Here is a 26246-nt window from a genome sequence, read left to right as displayed (position 1 = left end):
GTATACGGGTCACGATACGTATTAATTAATTTGAATATTATATATTAAACTATATATGAATTATTGGACTGTTAACTGTGGACTATCGACTGTGGACTAATAACATTGGACAATTAAAATGAATTAAAATATTGATTATAACATATGAAACTAAACATTTCTTCAAGTTTGCCACTTGATTTCATCTTAAACCTCATTTGTATCTTGACAATTACAATCTACGTTCCAACCTTTCATGATTCTTGAAAACACCTCAATCGAGAGGATGAACCAACCTCACTTCATCTACGGAAGGAAAGATTTATGCATATAGTTATGTACCTGAAAACACTCGAAACCTGGGTAAACATTTAACATGTATCTGTGCTAGCTCCTTTGACATTGTTATTACCGTAAATAACATTGCAAATCTTTTCCAAATTAGCCAATTTTGTCACAGCTCCAGCAAACCAACTTCGAATTTTCATTCGAATCAACCTTATTATAACTTTGATATATGATTACCTTATTCATCATCGTTATCGGGGAAACCGTTTATATCTCACCACATTAGCAGTAAACTTACCAACAAATTCGTTGATCTTTGACCTTCTGAAAAATCATTATATTTATCGAAATCCTATCCGCATCTTTTAACGATAATTGCCATACCAATTACCGAGAATCAGCAATCAGTATTTTGAACTCTCGCAGCATTACTACATCAACAGTTATATGTATACATATAACATTTATCTCTTAGAGTTATGACCTTCCATTCTGAAGTTCTGAAAAGCACCCAGTCTGCGAATCAATACTCTGAAGTTTGAAAAGCGGAATAAAGCAGCAGAAACGGTAGACAACCATAAACGACCTTAACCATCGAAAGTATGATGATAAAGAATGGAGTGTTGGAAATGCTCAATAGAAAATATAGTAAAAAAAAACGGATTATGCGAAATTGTGAAGGAGGCTGTGGACAATTCACAAGGACTAAACCTGTACTTAATGAATTCAGATGATTCTTGAAAGGACCCGTTCATATACATTATAAACGATTCACAATAGTTGATTACATCGCGAGGTATTTGACCTCTATATGATACATTTTACAAACATTGCATTCGTTTTTAAAAGACAAACTTTTTTACAACGAAAGTTGACGGCATGCACACTATTTCATAATACATCCAACTATAATTGGCTTAATAATAATCTTGATGAACTCAATGACTTGAATGCAACGTCTTTCAAAATATGCCATGAATGACTCCAAGTAATATCCTTAAAATGAGCTAATGCACATTGGAAGATTTCTTTAATACCTGAGAATAAACATGCTTTAAAGTGTCAACCAAAAGATTGGTGAGTTCATAGGTTTATCATAACAATCATTTCAATATATTAATAGACCACAAGATTTCCGTTTATAAATATATGTACACTCGCAAGTGTATAAAAGTATTCTATAAGTTGTAGGCACCCGGTAACAAGCCTTAACATTCAAGTTTTACCCTCTGAAGTACACCAGATCAGGTGTGTTTAAAATAACCTCGAAGTACTAAAGCATCCCATAGTCAGGATAGGGTTTGTCAGGCCCAATAGATCTATCTTTAGGATTTGCGCCTACCGTACATAGACAAGTAGTTTAATGTTACCAAGCTAAGGGTATATTTCTGGTTTATACCCACATAGAATTAGTTTTAGTACTTGTGCCTATTTCGTAAAACATTTATAAAACAGCGCATGTATTCTCAGCCCAAAAATATATATAAAAAGGGAGTAATGAAACTCACAATACTGTATTTCGTAGTAAAAATACATATAACGTCATTTAACAAGTGCAAGGTTGGCCTCGAATTCACGAACGTATCAATATTGAGATTCAATAATGCAGGAAAGTACGTAGACGCAACGGAGATGATAAACACTAGATTGACCTCACGAGCATACCCATGAACCATACCCATCACCTCCATAGCTATAACCCATAATTTCCTTAGCTTCGACTCATTAAAAAAAACTATTTTGAAATCACTCGGACAGCACTCCGTCGTAATATTTTAGGTATACTACTAATATCTTGAAATAATACAGAGCAAAATATATATATATATATATATATATATATATATATATATATATATATATATATATATATATATATATATATATATATATATATATATATATATATATATATATATATATATATATATCGATTGAGAGAGTTTAGAGAAATTTATTTTCAAGTTTCTATGAAATAATGAAACATATTGAATTCTATTTATAATAGATTTTTGAATTATTAAAGTGAATTATTAAAGTATGAATTATTAAAATGAATTATTAAAGTATGAATTATTAAAGTGAATTATTAAAGTATGAATTATTAAAGTGAATTATTAAAGTATGAATTATTAAAGTGAATTATTAAAGTATGAATTATTAAAGTGAATTATTAAAGTTAAAGTAAAGTAAAAGTAAAGTAAAGGTAAAGTTAAAGTATAGTAAAAGTATAAAAACTATGTATGTATAATACGCGTATAAATATATATATAATATTAATTTAAATCGTTATATATATTTAATGAAATAAAATATAAATATCGTTATATTTATTATACTGGTTAAGTAATGAGTTGTCAAAAGTGATTCTAGATATTTATAAAAGTTATATATGTTTTAATAATAAAGTTCTTTTTAAACTGAAAACGTCTTTGTACGTTTGAAAATAGATTAATAGAATATTATGGAAACCAATTCTCCACTAACTTTTGTCTAACTTTCGTAAATGACACTTTTTGTTTTTACTTATAAGTAGCTTTACAAATTATTCTGAATATCGTTAAGAGGAATAGATTTTCTCAAATCATAGTGGACCTCTCAACAGAGACTTGTAATCATAATTCAATGTTTCTGATAATTCGATCATTTAATATATATTTTTTTAATTTCGTCGAAAATCATATTGAAACAAATACGTTCGTGTAAAGTATTATACGTTTAATACTTTATTAATATTCTCAAGTTATAATATATATATACATATACATATCTATTTATATATAACGCTTCGTGAATTGTCGGAATTTGGTCGAGGTTATAATGAATGTATGAACACAGTTTAAAAATCTTGAGATTTAACTTAACAAACTTTGCTTATCGTGTCGGAATAATATAAAGATTAAAGTTTAAATTTGGTCGGAAATTTCCGGGTCGTCACAGTACCTACCCGTTAAAGAAATTTCGTCCCCGAAATTTGATAGAGGTCGTCATGACTAACAATGAGAATGTTATTATAACGATTATAGAGTTTTATCATGTTCAAGAAGAATGGATAAAATAATTCGATTACTCGAAGCGTGTGAGTGAAGTTATCGTAAATGAATGAAATAAGATAATAGTGATTCATCGTATCTTTTGACGTCATCACGATTGATCTCCGAAAAGAAAATCTTTGTAATCTATATTGGATTTGATTATTCGGCGATTAAGGAAATTATGATCCTCTTCGATTTAATGCGATGATTCATCTCGATTTTTCTGTCGGATATTTCACTATAAATCCACCTCCTTCGTTTCCTTTTAATTCACACCTTCTATTCTTTCTCCCTCAATTTTACTTTAAAATTATTCGTCAATATGCTTCATCCAGTGCTGATTCTCGATATACTCCTCACTTTCATATCTGTCGTTCTTCTTTTTCATCTACCTCCGGAAGAATCTATTTACTTCTACTATACTCTTGGTTTTATAGTGTTTTTAGTTCTCCCGTGTCTTTATATTGCTATATGCATCGATATATACGGTTTATAGTTTATGGGTTGTTGTTGGGTTTTATATCTTCCCTTATATTTCGATGTCCCTGCTTCTGTCTTCTATAATCATTGTCATCCCCAATTAATGCTCTCTTTTATTTGCTGCGATTTATACCCCAATTTCTATTTCGGAGTTTTGTCCTTTCGTTTCTTCTTCTTGCGATTAAGCACCGCTTGTAATGGTCCAGAATTCGCATATATGAATTTCGGAATGAACATTGTTAATGTTCTAAGAAGGAAATTGTAATGGCACGATCTTGACTTGTCAAATTACTAGAATACCTCGGAAAAGGCCGAATCATTAAGAAATATTTTCTTGATATTTTAGAGGTTAAAGAGAATACAAGAGTCGTGTAACATAGCATATGATGACGTTATGATCTGTGAATCATCATGTTCCATTTAGAAACTCAGTATGACTTACTGTAATATAATCACGTTGATCAAGTGTCATTATATTATACTAGTTCATGCTTCAGTTCCCAACACTACTTCAAAAATATTCCTATTTTAAATTCGAAAGTTTCAGAATTTAGAAACTAAAATAGTTTCTTTTATGATGTAATACAGACAGCACGAAGAGGTAAATGATTTCAGATAAGAATAATTATAAAAATATCTTCAGAAGTATGGATGATATTTATAATGAAAGATACGATGATATCTTAGAATGTCTAATATCAGAGGATGATGAAGAATATTGTCCATAAGGGTTTAGAGTCAGGAGCAAGGTATTCGATAATGACTTCAGCAGACATGGAATCATTTGGATTCTTTGAAGGTAGATTTCGTCCTTGTGATTTATCCACAGCCTTCTTCATGGTTTGCTCAATCCATATTTTTCAGTACCAAATCTTCTCTTTTTCTGAGCTTTTCCAACACACTATTCTTTATCATCAAACTTTTTACTGTTAAGGTCGTTTATAGTTTTTGCTGCTTCATCAGTATTTCGAGAACTAGTTCGCAGTTTAGGGTGTTTTTCAGAAACTTCACATTCAAAGTATATAAGTCTAGAAGATAGACACATATAATTGTTGGCGTAGACATGCTGCGAGATTTCAAAATACTGATTGCTAATTTTCGATGATTCGTATGGCAATTCTCGTTACAAGATGCAGATGAGTAAATGATGAGGTTTTGATAAATATAAAGATTTTTCGGAAAGTTAAAGATTAATGAAGTTGTTAATAAGTTTACTGCTAATGTGGCGAGATATGAAAGGTTCACCGATAATAATGATGAAGGGGTAATCATTATAATAAGGCTTATTCGATTGAATAATTGAAGTTGGTTTGCTGGAGCTGTGACAAAACCGTCTATTTTTAGAAGGGATTGAAAAGTTATTTTAGCTAGTAAATGCCAAAAGGTCTGACATGGATACATGTTAAATTATGACTTTGGTTTCAAGAGTTTTTCAGGTACGTAACTGTGGATAACATGTGGTTGGATCATCATCTCGATTGTTCATTATTTGAAGTGTCTTCAGGTATTTCGAAGGGCTTGAACACAGATTATAATCGTTAATATACATACGATGTTCTAACACCGTTTTGAAGTTAAAGTATAGCTTCGAAAGATGTAAGAATCTAAGAGTGATGATACCGGTTATAACTTGAATTGAATTCAGCGATTTCAAAATCAGAATATGTAATTAGATTTTTGAATGAGTATGGTTGTTTTGATTTCTATAAAAGAATGTATATTGTTGTGAAAGTAGGGAGTATAATGGATGATTTGCTGAATCAGATTCGAAGAATGTAACATATTAATTGTGAATTTATATATCTCTCGGGTATTACCTACCCGTTAAAAAAATGTCACAATTAATATTTTGTACAAAAGAATTTTATTACTGTCTTTATGGAAATATATGTGTATATTTCTTCAGATGTAATATAGATTTAATGAGTTAATATTAAATTAAACTCACTTGATTTATGGTTAAGGCTAGGATAGATAATTTCTAAACTTTAGAAATTACATAATCGTCGTAGAATGTTTTCCCAATGAAGTTATGAATCAATACTTCATCGTTGTGGTATTCCTTAGTATTTACAGGGCGTATGACGTCGATGTTCATGGGACAGATTGTGAAGTTGAGGTTTGCGATGCGGTTGTTGTTGGTGGTGGTAATGGTACTGTTGATGTTGTTGATAGTGGTACTGGTTATGTTGTTGGTGCTGCTGCTGGTTTTTGTAACCTTTGCACCATATTCTCCAAAGCCACTACCCGAGCGCGAAGCTCGTTGACTTCTTCTATTACACCGGGGTGATTGTCGGTTCGGACGAGCGGATAAATAAGATCTAGAATTTAGTGTAGTATATAATCATGACGAGATACTCTGGAAATGAGAGAGAAAATGGTGTTTCGAACAGGTTCGCCGGTAAGTGCTTCTGGTTCATTGCCAAGAGGGCAATGTGGTGGATGGAAAGGATCGCCTACTTCTTGTCTCCAATGATTAAGGAGGCTACGAACCCAACCCCAATTCATCCAGAATAGATGATGGCTGATTGGTTGATCCATTCCAGTCACACTGCTTTCGGAGCTTGAGTGGGATTCCATTTCGGAATCCGAGGAACTTGAACTGATGACGAATTCCATTTCGTACGATTTGATAAAGGATTTTTTGATACGAAATGATATTCCGGCTATCGGGTGGTATTCTAACTACATAGAATATCTATATATATATATAGATCAAAAGATTTCATAGATTATGGAGGAATTTACGGAATATGTCAGGCAAAGTTTACGGTAATAGATACGATAAGATATGATTTAGCAGATACGCTAAGATATGAATTTTGTCTATACATTATTCATGCAATCAATGCAGCAAGACGTGTCTAGACTAAGAATGATAAGCAGGTAATTTCCTAAGGATGGTAAGTAGATGATTTTCGACTAAAAATGATAAACAAAACGTTTGACATGCAGACACGGTCGAAGTCCAGACTCACTAATGCATCTTAACAACTATCAGTTAGACACACTAATGCAAGACCTGGTTCGCTAAGACCACCGCTCTGATACCAACTGAAAGGACCCGTTCATATACATTATAAACGATTCATAATAGTTGATTACATCGCGAGGTATTTGACCTCTATATGATACATTTTACAAACATTGCATTCGTTTTTAAAAGACAAACTTTTTTTACAACAAAAGTTGACGGCATGCACACTATTTCATAATACATCCAACTATAATTGGCTTAATAATAATCTTGATGAACTCAATGACTTGAATGCAACGTCTTTCAAAATATGCCATGAATGACTCCAAGTAATATCCTTAAAATGAGCTAATGCACAACGGAAGATTTCTTTAATACCTGAGAATAAACATGCTTTAAAGTGTCAACCAAAAGGTTGGTGAGTTCATAGGTTTATCATAACAATCATTTCAATATATTAATAGACCACAAGATTTCCGTTTATAAATATATGTACACTCGCAAGTGTATAAAAGTATTCTATAAGTTGTAGGCACCCGGTAACAAGCCTTAACGTTCATGTTTTACCCTCTGAAGTACACCAGATAAGGTGTGTTTAAAATAACCTCGAAGTACTAAAGCATCCCATAGTCAGGATGGGGTTTGTCAGGCCCAATAGATCTATTTTTAGGATTCGCGCCTACCGTACATAGACAAGTAGTTTAATGTTACCAAGCTAAGGGTATATTTCTGGTTTAAACCCACATAGAATTAGTTTTAATACTTGTGCCTATTTCGTAAAATATTTATAAAACATCGCATGTATTCTCAGCCCAAAAATATATATAAAAAGGGAGTAATGAAACTCACAATACTGTATTTCGTAGTAAAAATACATATAACGTCATTTAACAAGTGCAAGGTTGGCCTCGGATTCACGAACGTATCAATATTGAGATTCAATATTGCAGGAAAGTACGTAGACGCAACGGAGATGATAAACACTAGATTGACCTCACGAGCATACCCATGAACCATACCCATCACCTCCATAGCTATAACCCATAATTTCCTTAGCTTCGACTCATTCAAAAAAAACTATTTTGAAATCACTCGGACAGCACTCCGTCGTAATATTTTAGGTATACTAATAATATCTTGAAATAATACATAGCAAATATATATATATATATATATATATATATATATATATATATATATATATATATATATATATATATATATATATATATATATATATATATATATATATATATATATATAAATCGATTGAGAGAGTTTAGAAAAATTTATTTTCAAGTTTCTATGAAATAATGAAACCTATTGAATTCTATTTATAATAGATTTTTGAATTATTAAAGTGAATTATTAAAGTATGAATTATTAAAATGAATTATTAAAGTATGAATTATTAAAGTGAATTATTAAAGTATGAATTATTAAAGTGAATTATTAAAGTATGAATTATTAAAGTGAATTATTAAAGTATGAATTATTAAAGTGAATTATTAAAGTATGAATTATTAAAGTTAAAGTAAAGTAAAATTAAAGTAAAGGTAAAGTTAAAGTATAGTAAAAGTATAAAAACTATGTATGTATAATACGCGTATAAATATATATATAATATTAATTTAAATCGTTATATATATTTAATGAAATAAAATATAAATATCGTTATATTTATTATACTGGTTAAGTAATGAGTTGTCAAAAGTGATTCTAGATATTTATAAAAGTTATATACATTTTAATAATAAAGTTCCTTTTAAACTGAAAACGTCTTTGTACGTTTGAAAATAGATTAATAGAATATTATGGAAACCAATTCTCCACTAACTTTTGTCTAACTTTCGTAAATGACACTTTTTGTTTTTATTTATAAGTAGCTTTACAAATTATTCTGAATATCGTTAAGTGAAATAGATTTTCTCAAATCATAGTGGACCTTTCAACAGAGACTTGTAATCATAATTCAATGTTTCTGATAATTTGATCATTTAATATATATTTTTTTAATTTCGTCGAAAATCATATTGAAACAAATACGTTCGTGTAAAGTATTATACGTTTAATACTTTATTAATATTCTCAAGTTATAATATATATATATACATATACATATCTATTTATATATAACGCTTCGTGAATCGTCGGAATTTGGTCGAGGTTATAATGAATGTATGAACACAGTTTAAAATTCTTGAGATTTAACTTAACAAACTTTGCTTATCGTATCGGAATAATATAAAGATTAAAGTTTAAATTTGGTCGGAAATTTCCGGGTCGTCACAATTCTATACCTGATGAACTCTTCAGCGAATATCTTGCTTCTTATTAATTCTAAATTCTTGCGAAAGGACTTTCTTCATCAACTTTCTATCTTAGAAATTCCAAAATATCGTCATAAATATCTTCGATATTTCTGAAGATATTTTCATAACTATCCTTATCTGAAATCATTTATATCCCTTCACGCTATCAGTGTTATATCATAAAAGAAACTATCTTAGTTTCTAAATTCTGAAACCTCCGAGTTTAAAATATGAATGATTTTGAAGTAGTGTTGGAAATTAATGCATGAGTTAGTATAATATAATGACACTTGACCAACGTGGTTATATTACAGTAAGTCATGCTGAGTTTCTAATGGAACGCGATGATTCACAGACCATAACGTCATCATGTGCCATGTTACACAACTCTTACATTCTATCTGATCTATAAACATATCAAGAATATATTTTCTTGATAGTTCTATCTTTTCCCGTAAACTTCTGGTAATTTAACCAATCAAGATCGTGCTATTATGTCCCTTTCTACTTAGAACATTAGGATTATTCAAAACTCCATACCTATGAATTCTGGACCATTATTCGCTTGATTTAAAGTCGGGAAGAGAAAATAAAAGAATGAAGATCTGAAATAAATTTGAGTAAAAATCACAGTAAATTGGAGAGAGTATTAACTGTGGATGTCAATGATTACAGAAGGGCAGAAGCAGGGACATCGAAACATAAGGGAAGATATAAAACCCAACAACAACGCAGAAGTTACAAACCGTGGATATTAATACGAATAGTAATATAAAGACACGGTAGAATTAAGAATAGTATCACCCCAAAGTAATAGTAGAAGTAAACAGATTCTTCTGGTAGAAGATTAAAAAGAAGAATGACAGAAATAATAATTAAAAATATATCAAGGATTAGAACTGGATGAAGCATTTTAACAATCTTTTAGAAGTAAGAATTAAGAATGAAAGTATAGGAATGATGAAAATAATGGAACGGAAGAAGTTCATTTATAGTGGAAATACTAGACAAAGCAATCGATACAGATGATCAAATTTAATTAAAGAGATCTTAAATTCCATAAATTCCGAAGAATAAGATCTTATAGATTTCCAAGATTTTCTTTTAAATCTCTTGAATTCCGGAATTCAACCAAGACTACGTCAAAAGTTAAGACACACCTTATTTTCTAAATTCAACCCTGACTCTGTCAAAAGCTAAGACAAATCTTTATCCTTTCATTTTACTATTTTGTGATAGCTTCACTCGTACGCTACGCATAATCGAATGGTTTTATCTATATTAATCAATAATGATAAAACTCTATTTATCAACTCATATTCGTCATGAAGATATTCTTATTGTTAGATATGACGACCCCACTCAAATTTCGGGATGAAATTTCTTTAACGGGTAGGAACTGTGACGACCCGATGATTTCCGACCAAATTTAAACTTGATCTTTATATGATTTCGATACGATAAGCAAAATCTATTTAATTGAATCTCAAAATCTTTGAACTATTTACATGGATATATTTAAGTCCTTGACCAGCCTCGCATTCACGAACAATTGTGTGTGTATATATATATATATATATATATATATATATATATATATATATATATATATATATATATATATATTAAATAAATACAAGTTTATATATATTAAATTAATAAAGTACACTTTAATCATCTGAATTAAAATGTAATATAATATAATTAACATGTTATTGAAATGAATAGATACATGATTTCTATATATATTGTAATGTTTGAATATTAAATATTTAATATATGTTATTATATATATATATATATATATATATATATATTACATAATTAATAATATGTAATATTAATAACTAATATAGTAGGTTTAATTATAAGTTAAAATATAGTTATTATAGTAATATTATAGTTACTTTCATTAATATCAGTATTAGTTATATAGATATGAAATTTAATGCATTTAATTTGATATCTTACTAATATTACTAATATTACTTTCAATATTAATATTGATATAAGTATTATTAATATTATTAATTAAATACATAATGAATATATATGAGAATTGATAAGTATAAAGTGTAATATCAATAATATTGATATTACTCTCATTATTAGTATTAATATTAATATTAATGTTAGTATTATTATTTGTATTATTATAATTAGAATATATATTATATAGATATGAAAAATGAAACATAAAACTTATTATTATTAGTATTAGTATTCTTAATAAAATTCAATAACATCCTCAGATTTATTAATAGGATTATATTATAAGTAATATTACAAAATTTAAAATATACATATGAATACATAAATATATACAGTTATATATATATAAGGGTTAAATAGAGGAATACTATTATATATAAATTACTGATATAATAAAATGCCTAATCTTTCATCTATCACAATCAAATTATCTTAGTTCCTGCTCAGAATCTGTACTATATCTATTCTATATTGGATACACATCAACTAGGAAACAAATTCTGTTAGAAAATCCGTGTTTGCTTTTAAATTTTTCTTGTTGTTATTGTTTTTCTGTTTTTGGTTCTATCTAATGTATTATGAGTCGACAGCCTTTGATTTGTATTAAAAATAAAACAACTTCAGATATCATGAATCCATATATATCCATTACCATCATCAATTACGTAGATAACCCCAATTCTCCCAGAAATTCAAAAATAAAACAGAAAATAAATGGCTAACCCCTGTTCTTGAGCAGTTTTAGCCAAATTCGAAATTTAGTTTTATTTAAAAATCTACAAATGCAGAGTTGCTTGAAACCTCCTACGTGATCTATCTGGAAAGTTTTTGTCTTCAATTCATTAAATTGAAAACGAATTTTCGAGTCAAAGTATTTTTAAAAAAAGTCAACAGTTTATTCATAGATCAAATTCGAATTATCTGTTTTGATTTAAGTTTAATTGATAATCTAGATAGCTTCTAAAAGAGTTTTGCAATCTATTTTATGTTGTAACATTTAACTAAAACGATCTATAAAGTGAAAAATGATTTTTTTTTTCTTTTCAAGCAGCGAAGGCAGCAAGCTTGTGAAACATTTTTTTTCTTTTATTTTCGTTTTAATTAATTCAAGATCAACTAGGTTGATTATAATTTGTTTGAAAATCGTAAAAGTCGTGTAGTTAATTAAATAGATGAGGGATTGATTTTGGTTGTTCTTGTTCTTGGTCGACTAGAAAGAGGAAGGAGAAGATATAGGAATAGACAGAATACGAGTTATATGTATATGTTTTCAGTAATATTTCGGTAAAAGGGCAACAGCCCAACTGGTTTCATGAGGGGACAGGTATACGGGAGGTCGCGGGTTCGAGTCTCGTCCCAGACAGTTTATCTCTTTTTAATGTTTCTAAGGTATAATTTGATATTTATTATTATTATTATTATTATTATTATTATTATTATTATTATTATTATTATTATTATTATTATTATTATTATTATTATTATTATTATTATTAATACTAGTTATTATTAGTATTATTATTGTTATTGCCATGATAAGTATTGTTATTGTTAATATTATTAATTATAATAATATTGTTGTGTTAGTATCACTAATACTAATGTTATGAGTATTATTATCATTAACATAACTAATATCGTTATTATTATTATCGTTATTATTATTATGATAATGATAATTATTATTACTCTTAATATTTAGAAAAATCATTATTTTAATCAAATAAAGAGTATTATCAAATTTGTATAAGTATCATACAATTAGGATTATAGTTATTATTATTATTATTATTATTATTATTATTGATATTATTAGTATTACAAATATTATAATTATCTTTATAAGTATTAGAAACATTAATTATCATTAATATTGTTATAAGTAAGATTAATATAAATTTTGTCATTTTAGTGTTATTATCATTAAGATGATTATGATTAATATTAATATTAGTATCACTTTTGTAACCATTAGTATTATTAATCTTATAATTTGATAAAAGTATCATTATTAACAATATCATAATTATTATTAAAATTATCATATCTAATAAAGTTATTATTAGTATTTTTATTATTTTTAGTAAAACATTAATATCAAAACCATTATTTTTAAAAACAAATAAATATTTTGCATATAAAACATACTTATTTCATATACTACAATTATATTAATAAGTCATAAAACTATATATAAAGCATATTAACATTATTTATTTAAAAACTTATATACAACAAGTTAGGTATTTTTCAGATATAGACATATTAATATAACTATATAAATAATAATTATTTTCATATATATATATATATATATATATATATATATATATATATATATATATACAAACTAAATAAATAATATATAATATTATAAGATATGAAATTGTTCGATTACGAGTATATATTTTAATATAAATATACGAATGATATAGGTTCGTGAATCTGAGGCCAAACCAACAATTGTTCAATGTCATCATATGTATTTTTACTACAAAATACAATATTGTGAGTTTCATTTATTCCCTTTTTAAATGCTTTTGCAATATATATTTTTAGGACTGAGAATACATGCGCTGCTTTTATAAATGTTTTACGAAATAGACACAAGTAATCGAAACTACATTCTATGGTTGGATTATCGAACCGAATATGCCCCTTTTTAGCTTGGTAGACTAAGAATTGGTGTTTATTATAATTGCCACCAATTGACGCGAATCCTAAAGATAGATCTATGGGCACTAACAAGCCCCAGTCAGAGAATTTGAACTGCTTTAGTACTTCGATTTATCATGTCCGATGAGAGTCCCGGAATGATGGTGTGATGACCCGAAAATTTTTGACTTATTTAAACCAATTCTCTATACGATTTATTATTTTAACACGCTAAACAAAGTCTGTTAGATTGAGTCTCAAAATTTTAGAACTGTTTCATATATACAATTACCTTTGATTACTCTCGACGATTCATGAACAATTATATGTATGTATATATATATGTACAAGTAAAAAACGACTTTCCTACAGTAAAACCCTATTTGCTACAGTAAAAATTACTTTGCTACAGTAAAACACAATTTGCAACAGTAAAACACTATTTGCTACAGTGAAACCGTATTTTGCTACAGTGATTTGCTACAGTGAAACACTATTTGCTACAGTAAACACTATTTGCTACAGTAAACACTATTTGCTACTGTAACACTATTTGCTACATTAAACACTATTTGCTACAGTACACTATTTGATGTCGGCGAACTAGCAAACAAAAACAGAAAAGGCGGCCATGCGATCGCATGGCAAAAACACTGAAAACTCATGCGATCGCATGAGCTACAGTAAATCGAAAAGTACTATAAAAGGTCAGTTTTGCTCGATGATTTTTTTTCATTCTTATTCTGTACTTAAAATTTATATTTATAATTTTAATTATAATTTTAATTTTAAGTTTAATAATAATAAAGTATATTCGAGGGTATTTTTAATTCGGGTTTCAAACCGTTTTAAAATAAGGAAATATTGGGTATTGTTCGGGGTATTGTTCTTGAATCCAAGGCTAACCATACATTCGTCTACCATCATTACGTCTACGCAATTTGCCAACAATATTGAGTCTCAATATTGAACTGTGAGTTATAGATCCCTTTTTAAATACTTTAAATATTTTTGGGCTGAGAATACATGCAATTTATTTTAAACGCGATAAGACACAAGTACATACTAAATTCTACACTGAGTTAAACCGGAAATCCCTTAGCTTTGGTAACTAGTAGCTGCTAGTACATAGGATATGGACTGGTGGGCGCGAATAATTGTATATGGATCCATAGGGCTTGACATCCCCGTTCGAGCTAGAGCGCTAGCCTTTTAACGGACGTATGTTATTTGAGTTTAAGACACGTTGGTTTGCGTGTATTAAAACGAATGGGGTAATTATCACTATAGCGTTAAGTTTAGTTACCAGGGTGCTCTGTTACGTAGAATCTATTGATAAACTTTTGATGAAATCTTGTGGTCTATCTTTATACATGATTATGACTCGAGCAATTAATCCTATAACTCACCAACATTCGTGTTGACTCTTTAGCATGTTTTATTCTCAGGTCCTTAGAATGCTTCCGCTGTGATGTGCTTGTTGCCTGCATGGAGTCTCTCATGCTTTGTACAAAGTTTATTGCATTTAAAATAAAACTGCGTTGTGTAATAAATAATTGGACTGTGATGTCAACCTGTAAATTAAAGACTTATGTATTTCGGGGTTTTGCTTATACCTAAGCACTCGCCCACATGTTTATAACTTTCTATGTTTAGAAAGTCACTTATTTTAATGAATGCAATATTTTATCAAAACGTATCATATAGAGGTCAAAACCTTACTGTGGAATCAATGATTAACGTGCCGCGTCAATAGCGATTTTGACGGGTCGTTACAGTTGGTATCAGAGCTTGAGGTCATAGGGAACCAGAAATTACATTAGTGTGTTTAACTGGTAATTGTTTGGATGCATTAGTGAGTCTGGACTATGACCTTATCTATTTTTACTGATTTTTGCTTATTATTTGGTCAAAAACATTATATGTGATATATTTATATGCTAACGTAATTGTTGTTTCAATTATGTGATAGATGACTTCCTCTAATCCTATCATTTTGTACGACTCGGAATTGGACACTGAATCTATTCTATCCACAACTGAAAAGGGCGTTCCAATACCTATTAAAGAAGAAATTGTGTTAGCCGGGGAATCTCAACTCCCGGTAAACCCAGAGGAGGTTCCAGCTCCACCCAGATTTAGTTTTCCGGAGCCACAATATCGTTGGCATGGACCCATGATCCCTGGAGTAAACGAGGATCGTCCATTTTTAAACAAATATGGACATTGGTCCAGATATACTGCCGACGGGCGGGTTGTGCCGATTACGCCTGGCAGATTTCGGTTCATGACCACCGGTACATTTTCTTGCAGTTCGTCATCATATTCTCCTACACATGACTTAGACAGTTCGTCATCAGACGAGATCAGTAAGGAGGAGGATTTCGCTAATGAAATAAAAGAGATCACTAAGGAGAAATTTCAACTTGCTATAGATAATAAAAACAACCACAATAATAAAATGTCCTTAATTATTAAAAAAGAACAGGACCATTCGATCCGTAACCACCCTTATTGTATTAAACCCACTGAGGCAACGGGTACCTCAAAACCCCAACCAAAAATAAAATACACTGCCAGAATGTCTGTCGGACCATGTGCACACAAACAATTGGCAGAGAGAACCAAATGGGAAGAAGTTTCTGATAAATCTGAATAAACGACCTCGCAACCATAAATCTTCCATGCGCTATTTTATTGCTTATGTGTGCTACTCTATCTTGTTATGTAAAATAAGCATATGTAAAATATCAGTATTGTATGGTATTGTATTATTTTGGTTTATTAATAATAAATGCATGGAATGATTATTTGTATTATTACTACTTCTTATTATTATTATTACATAATAATGTAGTAACTCGCTATAATTTTTCATAGCGGAATATTATTAGGATTTTAGTAGTTAATTCCTTGTACTAGCTATTATGTATGAACTTAACGGGTAGGTAATGAAATGTCCCGTTCTTATTGATTAAAAACGTTCCATATTAATTGATTTCGTTGCGAGGTTTTGACCTCTATATGAGACGTTTTTCAAAGACTGCATTCATTTTTAAAACAAACCATAACCTTTATTTCATAAATAAAGGTTTAAAAAGCTTTACGTAGATTATCAAATAATGATAATCTAAAATATCCTGTTTACACACGACCATTACATAATGGTTTACAATACAAATATGTTACATCGAAATCAGTTTCTTAAATGCAGTTTTTACACAATATCATACAAACATGGACTCCAAATCTTGTCCTTATTTTAGTATGCAACAGCGGAAGCTCTTAATATTCACCTGAGAATAAACATGCTTTAAACGTCAACAAAAATGTTGGTGAGTTATAGGTTTAACCTATATATATCAAATCGTAACAATAGACCACAAGATTTCATATTTCAATACACATCCCATACATAGAGATAAAAATCATTCATATGGTGAACACCTGGTAACCGACAATAACAAGATGCATATATAAGAATATCCCCATCATTCCGGGACACCCTTCGGATATGATATAAATTTCGAAGTACTAAAGCATCCGGTACTTTGGATGGGGTTTGTTAGGCCCAATAGATCTATCTTTAGGATTCGCGTCAATTAGGGTGTCTGTTCCCTAATTCTTAGATTACCAGACTTAATAAAAAGGGGCATATTCGATTTCGATAATTCAACCATAGAATGTAGTTTCACATACTTGTGTCTATTTTGTAAATCATTTATAAAACCTGCATGTATTCTCATCCCAAAAATATTAGATTTTAAAAGTGGGACTATAACTCACTTTCATAGATTTTTACTTCGTCGGGAAGTAAGACTTGGCCACTGTTGATTCACGAACCTATAACAATATATACATATATATTAAAGTATGTTCAAAATATATTTACAACACTTTTAATATATTTTGATGTTTTAAGTTTATTAAGTCAGCTGTCCTCGTTAGTAACCTATAACTAGTTGTCCACAGTTAGATGTACAGAAATAAATCGATAAATATTATCTTGAATCAATCCACGACCCAGTGTATACGTATCTCAGTATTGATCACAACTCAAACTATATATATTTTGGAATCAACCTCAACCCTGTATAGCTAACTCCAACATTCACATATAGAGTGTCTATGGTTGTTCCGAAATATATATAGATGTGTCGACATGATAGGTCGAAACATTGTATACGTGTCTATGGTATCTCAAGATTATATAATATACAATACAAGTTGATTAAGTTATGGTTGGAATAGATTTGTTACCAATTTTCACGTAGCTAAAATGAGAAAAATTATCCAATCTTGTTTTACCCATAACTTCTTCATTTTAAATCCGTTTTGAGTGAATCAAATTGCTATGGTTTCATATTGAACTCTATTTTATGAATCTAAACAGAAAAAGTATAGGTTTATAGTCGGAAAAATAAGTTACAAGTCGTTTTTGTAAAGGTAGTCATTTCAGTCGAAAGAACGACGTCTAGATGACCATTTTAGAAAACATACTTCCACTTTGAGTTTAACCATAATTTTTGGATATAGTTTCATGTTCATAATAAAAATCATTTTCTCAGAATAACAACTTTTAAATCAAAGTTTATCATAGTTTTTAATTTACTAACCCAAAACAGCCCGCGGTGTTACTATGACGGCGTAAATCCGGTTTTACGGTGTTTTTCGTGTTTCCAGGTTTTAAATCATTAAGTTAGCATATCATATAGATATAGAACATGTGTTTAGTTGATTTTAAAAGTCAAGTTAGAAGGATTAACTTTTGTTTGCGAACAAGTTTAGAATTAACTAAACTATGTTCTAGTGATTACAAGTTTAAACCTTCGAATAAGATAGCTTTATATGTATGAATCGAATGATGTTATGAACATCATTACTACCTTAATTTCCTTGGATAAACCTACTGGAAAAGAGAAAAATGGATCTAGCTTCAATGGATCCTTGGATGGCTCGAAGTTCTTGAAGCAGAATCATGACACGAAAACAAGTTCAAGTAAGATCATCACTTGAAATAAGATTGTTATAGTTATAGAAATTGAACCAAAGTTTGAATATGATTATTACCTTGTATTAGAATGATAACCTACTGTAAGAAACAAAGATTTCTTGAGGTTGGATGATCACCTTACAAGATTGGAAGTGAGCTAGCAAACTTGAAAGTATTCTTGATTTTATGAAACTAGAACTTTTGGAATTTATGAAGAACACTTAGAACTTGAAGATAGAACTTGAGAGAGATCAATTAGATGAAGAAAATTGAAGAATGAAAGTGTTTGTAGGTGTTTTTGGTCGTTGGTGTATGGATTAGATATAAAGGATATGTAATTTTGTTTTCATGTAAATAAGTCATGAATGATTACTCATATTTTTGTAATTTTATGAGATATTTCATGCTAGTTGCCAAATGATGGTTCCCACATGTGTTAGGTGACTCACATGGGCTTCTAAGAGCTGATCATTGCAGTGTATATACCAATAGTACATACATCTAAAAGCTGTGTATTGTACGAGTACGAATACGGGTGCATACGAGTAGAATTGTTGATGAAACTGAACGAGGATGTAATTGTAAGCATTTTTGTTAAGTAGAAGTATTTTGATAAGTGTATTGAAGTCTTTCAAAAGTGTATAAATACATATTAAAACACTACATGTATATACATTTTAACTGAGTCGTTAAGTCATCGTTAGTCGTTACATGTAAGTGTTGTTTTGAAACCTTTAGGTTAACGATCTTGTTAAATGTTGTTAACCCAATGTTTATAATATCAAATGAGATTTTAAATTATTATATTATCATGATATTATCATGTATGAATATCTCTTAATATGATATATATACATTAAATGTCTTTACAACGATAATCGTTACATATATGTCTCGTTTAAAATCATTAAGTTAGTAGTCTTGTTTTTACATATGTAGTTCATTGTTAATATACTTTATGATATGTTTTCTTATCATAGTATCATGTTAACTATATATATATATATATATATCCATATATATGTCATCATATAGTTTTTACAAGTTTTAACGTTCGTGAATCACCGATCAACTTGGGTGGTCAATTGTCTATATGAAACATATTTCAATTAATCAAGTCTTAACAAGTTTGATTGCTTAACATGTTGGAAACATTTAATCATGTAAATATCAATCTCAATTAATATATATAAACATGGAAAAGTTCGGGTCACTACAGTACCTACCCGTTAAATAAATTTCGTCCCGAAATTTTAAGCTGTTGAAAGTGTTGACGAATCTTCTGGAAATAGATGCGGGTATTTCTTCTTCATCTGATCTTCACGCTCCCAGGTGAACTCGGGTCCTCTACGAGCATTCCATCGAACCTTAACAATTGGTATCTTGTTTTGCTTAAGTCTTTTAACCTCACGATCCATTATTTCGACGGGTTCTTCGATGAATTGAAGTTTTTCGTTGATTTGGATTTCATCTAACGGAATAGTGAGATCTTCTTTAGCAAAACATTTTTTTAAATTCGAGACGTGGAAAGTGTTATGTACAGCCGCGAGTTGTTGAGGTAACTCTAGTCGGTAAGCTACTGGTCCGACACGATCAATAATCTTGAATGGTCCAATATACCTTGGATTTAATTTCCCTCGTTTACCAAATCGAACAACGCCTTTCCAAGGTGCAACTTTAAGCATGACCATCTCTCCAATTTCAAATTCTATATCTTTTCTTTTAATGTCAGCGTAGCTCTTTTGTCGACTTTGGGCGGTTTTCAACCGTTGTTGAATTTGGATGATCTTCTCGGTAGTTTCTTGTATAATCTCCGGACCCGTAATCTGTCTATCCCCCACTTCACTCCAACAAATCGGAGACCTGCACTTTCTACCATAAAGTGCTTCAAACGGCGCCATCTCAATGCTTGAATGGTAGCTGTTGTTGTAGGAAAATTCTGCTAACGGTAGATGTCGATCCCAACTGTTTCCGAAATCAATAACACATGCTCGTAGCATGTCTTCAAGCGTTTGTATCGTCCTTTCGCTCTGCCCATCAGTTTGTGGATGATAGGCAGTACTCATGTCTAGACGAGTTCCTAATGCTTGCTGTAATGTCTGCCAGAATCTTGAAATAAACCTGCCATCCCTATCAGAGATAATAGAGATTGGTATTCCATGTCTGGAGACGACTTCCTTCAAATACAGTCGTGCTAACTTCTCCATCTTGTCATCTTCTCTTATTGGTAGGAAGTGTGCTGATTTGGTGAGACGATCAACTATTACCCAAATAGTATCAAAACCACTTGCAGTCCTTGGCAATTTAGTGATGAAATCCATGGTAATGTTTTCCCATTTCCATTCCGGGATTTCGGGTTGTTGAAGTAGACCTGATGGTTTCTGATGCTCAGCTTTGACCTTAGAACACGTCAAACATTCTCCTACGTATTTAGCAACATCAGCTTTCATACCCGGCCACCAAAAATGTTTCTTGAGATCCTTGTACATCTTCCCCGTTCCAGGATGTATTGAGTATCTGGTTTTATGAGCTTCTCTAAGTACCATTTCTCTCATATCTCCAAATTTTGGTACCCAAATCCTTTCAGCCCTATACCGGGTTCCGTCTTCCCGAATATTAAGATGCTTCTCCGATCCTTTGGGTATTTCATCCTTTAAATTTCCCTCTTTTAAAACTCCTTGTTGCGCCTCCTTTATTTGAGTAGTAATGTTATTATGAATCATTATATTCATAGATTTTACTCGAATGGGTTCTCTGTCCTTCCTGCTCAAGGCATCGGCTACCACATTTACCTTCCCCGGGTGGTAACGAATCTCAAAGTCGTAATCATTCAATAATTCAATCCACCTACGCTGCCTCATATTCAGTTGTTTCTGATTAAATATGTGTTGAAGACTTTTGTGGTCGGTATATATAATACTTTTGACCCCATATAAGTAGTGCCTCCAAGTCTTTAATGCAAAAACAACCGCGCCTAATTCCAAATCATGCGTCGTATAATTTTGTTCGTGAATCTTCAATTGTCTAGACGCATAAGCAATCACCTTCGTTCGTTGCATTAATACACAACCGAGACCTTGCTTTGATGCATCACAATAAATCACAAAATCATCATTCCCTTCAGGCAATGACAATATAGGTGCCGTAGTTAGCTTTTTCTTCAATAACTGAAACGCTTTCTCTTGTTCATCATTCCATTCAAATTTCTTCCCTTTATGCGTTAATGCAGTCAAGGGTTTTGCTATTCTGTAAAAGTCTTGGATGAACCTTCTGTAGTAACCAGCTAGTCCTAAAAACTGGCGTATGTGTTTCGGAGTTTTCGGGGTTTCCCACTTTTCAACAGTTTCTATCTTTGCCGGATCCACCTTAATACCTTCTTTGTTCACTATGTGACCGAGGAATTGAACTTCTTCCAACCAAAATGCACACTTTGAAAACTTAGCGTACAATTCTTCCTTCCTCAATACTTCTAACACCTTTCTCAAATGTTCACCGTGTTCTTGGTCATTCTTTGAGTAAATAAGTATGTCATCAATGAAAACAATGACAAACTTGTCAAGGTATGGTCCACACACTCGGTTCATAAGGTCCATGAACACAGCTGGTGCATTAGTTAAACCAAACGGCATGACCATAAACTCGTAATGACCGTAACGTGTTCTGAAAGCAGTCTTTGGAATATCATCTTCTTTCACCCGCATTTGATGATACCCGGAACGTAAGTCAATCTTTGAATAAACAGACGAGCCTTGTAGTTGATCAAATAAGTCGTCGATTCTCGGTAGTGGGTAGCGGTTCTTGATGGTAAGTTTGTTCAACTCTCGGTAGTCGATACACAACCTGAATGTACCATCTTTCTTCTTGACAAACAAAACAGGAGCTCCCCACGGTGATGTGCTTGGTCGAATGAAACCACGCTCTAAAAGTTCTTGTAATTGGCTTTGCAGTTCTTTCATCTCGCTGGGTGCGAGTCTGTAAGGAGCACGAGCTATTTGTGCAGCTCCTGGTACAAGATCTATTTGAAATTCAACGGATCGATGTGGGGGTAATCCCGGTAATTCTTTCGGAAATACATCGGGAAATTCTTTTGCAATGGGAACATCATTGATGCTCTTTTCTTCAGTTTGTACTTTCTCGACGTGTGCTAGAACAGCATAGCAACCTTTTCTTATTAGTTTTTGTGCCTTCAAATTACTAATAAGATGTAGCTTCGTGTTGCCCTTTTCTCCGTACACCATTAAGGGTTTTCCTTTTTCTCGTATAATACGAATTGCATTTTTGTAACAAACGATCTCCGCTTTCACTTCTTTCAACCAGTCCATACCGATTATCACATCAAAACTCCCTAACTCTACTGGTATCAAATCAATCTTAAATGTTTCGCTAACCAGTTTAATTTCTCGATTCCGACATATATTATCTGCTGAAATTAATTTACTATTTGCTAATTCGAGTAAAAATTTACTATCCAAAGGCGTCAATGGACAACTTAATTTAGCACAAAAATCTCTACTCATATAGCTTCTATCCGCACCCGAATCAAATAAAACGTAAGCAGATTTATTGTCAATAAGAAACGTACCCGTAACAAGCTCCGGGTCTTCCTGTGCCTCTACCGCATTAATATTGAAAACTCTTCCACGGCCTTGTCCATTCGTGTTCTCCTGGTTCGGGCAATTTCTAATAATGTGGCCTGGTTTTCCACATTTATAACAAACTACATTGGCATAACTTGCTCCGACACTACTTGCTCCGCCATTACTCGTTCCGACACCATTTGTTCCTTTCGTTCTATTAACCCCTGGTCCGTAGACCTCACACTTCGCCGCGCTATGACCATTTCTTTTACACTTGTTGCAAAATTTGGTGCAGAACCCCGAGTGATTCTTTTCACACCTTTGGCATAGCTGCTTCTGATTGTTGTTGTTGTTGCGGTTATTATTGTTGTTGGGATGATTGTTGTAGTTGCTGTTGTTGTTGTTGTTGTTGTTGGGCCGTTTGTTGTAGTTGCGATTGATGTTGCGATTGTTGGGATAATTGTTGCGATTATTGTTGTAATTGCTGTTGTTGTTGTATTGGTGATTCTTATCACCGTTTTCCTCCCACTTTCTTTTGACTTGCTTCACATTGGCCTCTTCAGCAGTCTGTTCTTTAATTCTTTCTTCAATCTGGTTCACTAGTTTGTGAGCCATTCTACATGCCTGTTGTATGGAGGCGGGCTCGTGTGAACTTATATCTTCTTGGATTCTTTCCGGTAATCCTTTCACAAACGCGTCGATCTTCTCTTCCTCATCTTCGAATGCTCCCGGACACAATAGGCACAATTCTGTGAATCGTCTTTCGTACGTGGTAATATCAAACCCTTGGGTTCGTAACCCTCTAAGTTCTGTCTTGAGCTTATTGACTTCGGTTCTGGGACGGTACTTCTCGTTCATCAAGTGCTTGAATGCTGACCACGGTAGTGCGTACGCATCATCTTGTCCCACTTGCTCTAGATAGGTATTCCACCATGTTAACGCAGAACCTGTGAAGGTATGCGTAGCGTACTTCACTTTGTCCTCTTCAGTACACTTACTTATGGCAAACACCGATTCAACCTTCTCGGTCCACCGTTTCAATCCGATCGGTCCTTCGGTTCCATCAAATTCCAAAGGTTTGCAGGCAGTGAATTCTTTGTAGGTGCATCCTACACGATTTCCTGTACTGCTAGATCCAAGGTTATTGTTGGTATGTAGCGCAGCCTGTACTGCGGCTATGCTTGAAGCTAGAAAAGTACGGAATTCCTCTTCATTCATATTCACGGTGTGTCGAGTAGTCGGTGCCATTTCCTTCAAAATAGTTAAATGGAACAAGTTAATCATACAGAATATTAAGAGTAGTTAATAGTATTTCGTAGCATAATATGAACTCATTTATAAAAGCTTTTTCTTCATATTAGCGTTTTATAAGTTTAAATTCGGGTAGTACCTACCCGTTAAGTTCATACTTAGTAGCTAATATACAATTCAACTACTACAATTCTATATGAAAAACTGATTGTAATAATATTTCGCGTTCAAACTTTTATACAATATTTTACAAACTTACAATACCGCTTATTTTACATAAAGCATGAAATATAGCACACAATAACTTTGATACAAGATAGTTGTGAAGACAAATCTAGCTAGTACACAAGTCGTTCGGCAAAGGCAATAAAGACACGTAATTCATACGTCCAGAAACAAGTCATGCATTCTGGTTTTACTAGGACTACTTCCCATCCTTGGTCTTGTGCAACATAACCGTTATGGCCGTTGATAAGACAGCGTGTTGTAACGTCATCAAAGGGACGAGGGTTACGTAATGTCCAACAGTTCCATAATAATCTAAAAACCTCATTTCTTACCCCAATTACCGACTCCGTCACTTGTGGAAACGTTTTGTTTAATAGTTGTAGCCCGATGTTCTTGTTCTCACTTTGGTGAGAAGCGAACATTACTAATCCGTAAGCATAACATGCTTCTTTATGTTGCATGTTAGCCGCTTTTTCTAAATCACGAAGTCCAATATTCGGATATATTGAGTCAAAATAATTTCTTAACCCGTTGCGTAAAATAGCATTTGGGTTCCCCGCAATATATGCGTCAAAGTAAACACATCGTAACTTATGGGTTTCCCAATGTGATATCCCCCATCTTTCAAACGAAAGTCTCTTATAAACCAAAACATTCTTGGAACGTTCTTCGAATGTCTTACAAACTGATCTCGCCTTAAATAGTTGTGCCGAAGAATTCTGGCCGACTCTAGACAAGATTTCATCAATCATGTCTCCGGGTAGGTCTCTTAAAATATTGGGTTGTCTATCCATTTTGTATTTTTAAACTGTAAAATAGACAAGAGTTAGTTTCATAAAAAAATACTTATTAATACAAGCAATTTTTACATATATCATAAAGCATAAGAACACTATATTACATATATTACACCACACGAATACAACTATCTTATTCCAACTCGCTTGTTTCTTCTTCTTCGGTTTTGGTTCGTTTTGCCAAGTTTCTAGGGATATATGATGTTCCCCTAATACGAGCCGTCGTTGTCCACATTGGTTTAGAAAAACCTGGTGGTTTAGAGGTTCCCGGGTCATTGTTACAACTTAAGGACTTCGGGGGTTGACGATACATATAAAGTTCATCGGGGTTGGAATTAGATTTCTCTATTTTTATGCCCTTTCCCTTATTATTTTCTTTTGCCTTTTTAAATTCAGTTGGGGTAATTTCTATAACATCATCGGAATTCTCGTCGGAATCCGATTCATCGGAGAATTGGTAATCCTCCCAATATTTTGCTTCCTTGGCGGAAACACCATTGACCATAATTAACTTTGGTCGGTTGGTTGAGAATTTTCTTTTACTTAACCGTTTTATTATTTCCCCCACCGGTTCTATTTCTTCATCCGGTTCCGATTCTTCTTCCGGTTCCGATTCTTCTTCCGGTTCCGACTCTTCTTCCGGTTCCTCTTCGGGAACTTGTGAATCAGTCCACAAATCATT

This window comes from Rutidosis leptorrhynchoides, chromosome 2 (assembly GCF_046630445.1).
Source record: "Rutidosis leptorrhynchoides isolate AG116_Rl617_1_P2 chromosome 2, CSIRO_AGI_Rlap_v1, whole genome shotgun sequence".
Classification (NCBI taxonomy): domain Eukaryota; kingdom Viridiplantae; phylum Streptophyta; class Magnoliopsida; order Asterales; family Asteraceae; genus Rutidosis; species Rutidosis leptorrhynchoides.
The sequence above is the reverse complement of the archived record's forward strand: the minus strand, read 5'-3'. Positions refer to the sequence as shown.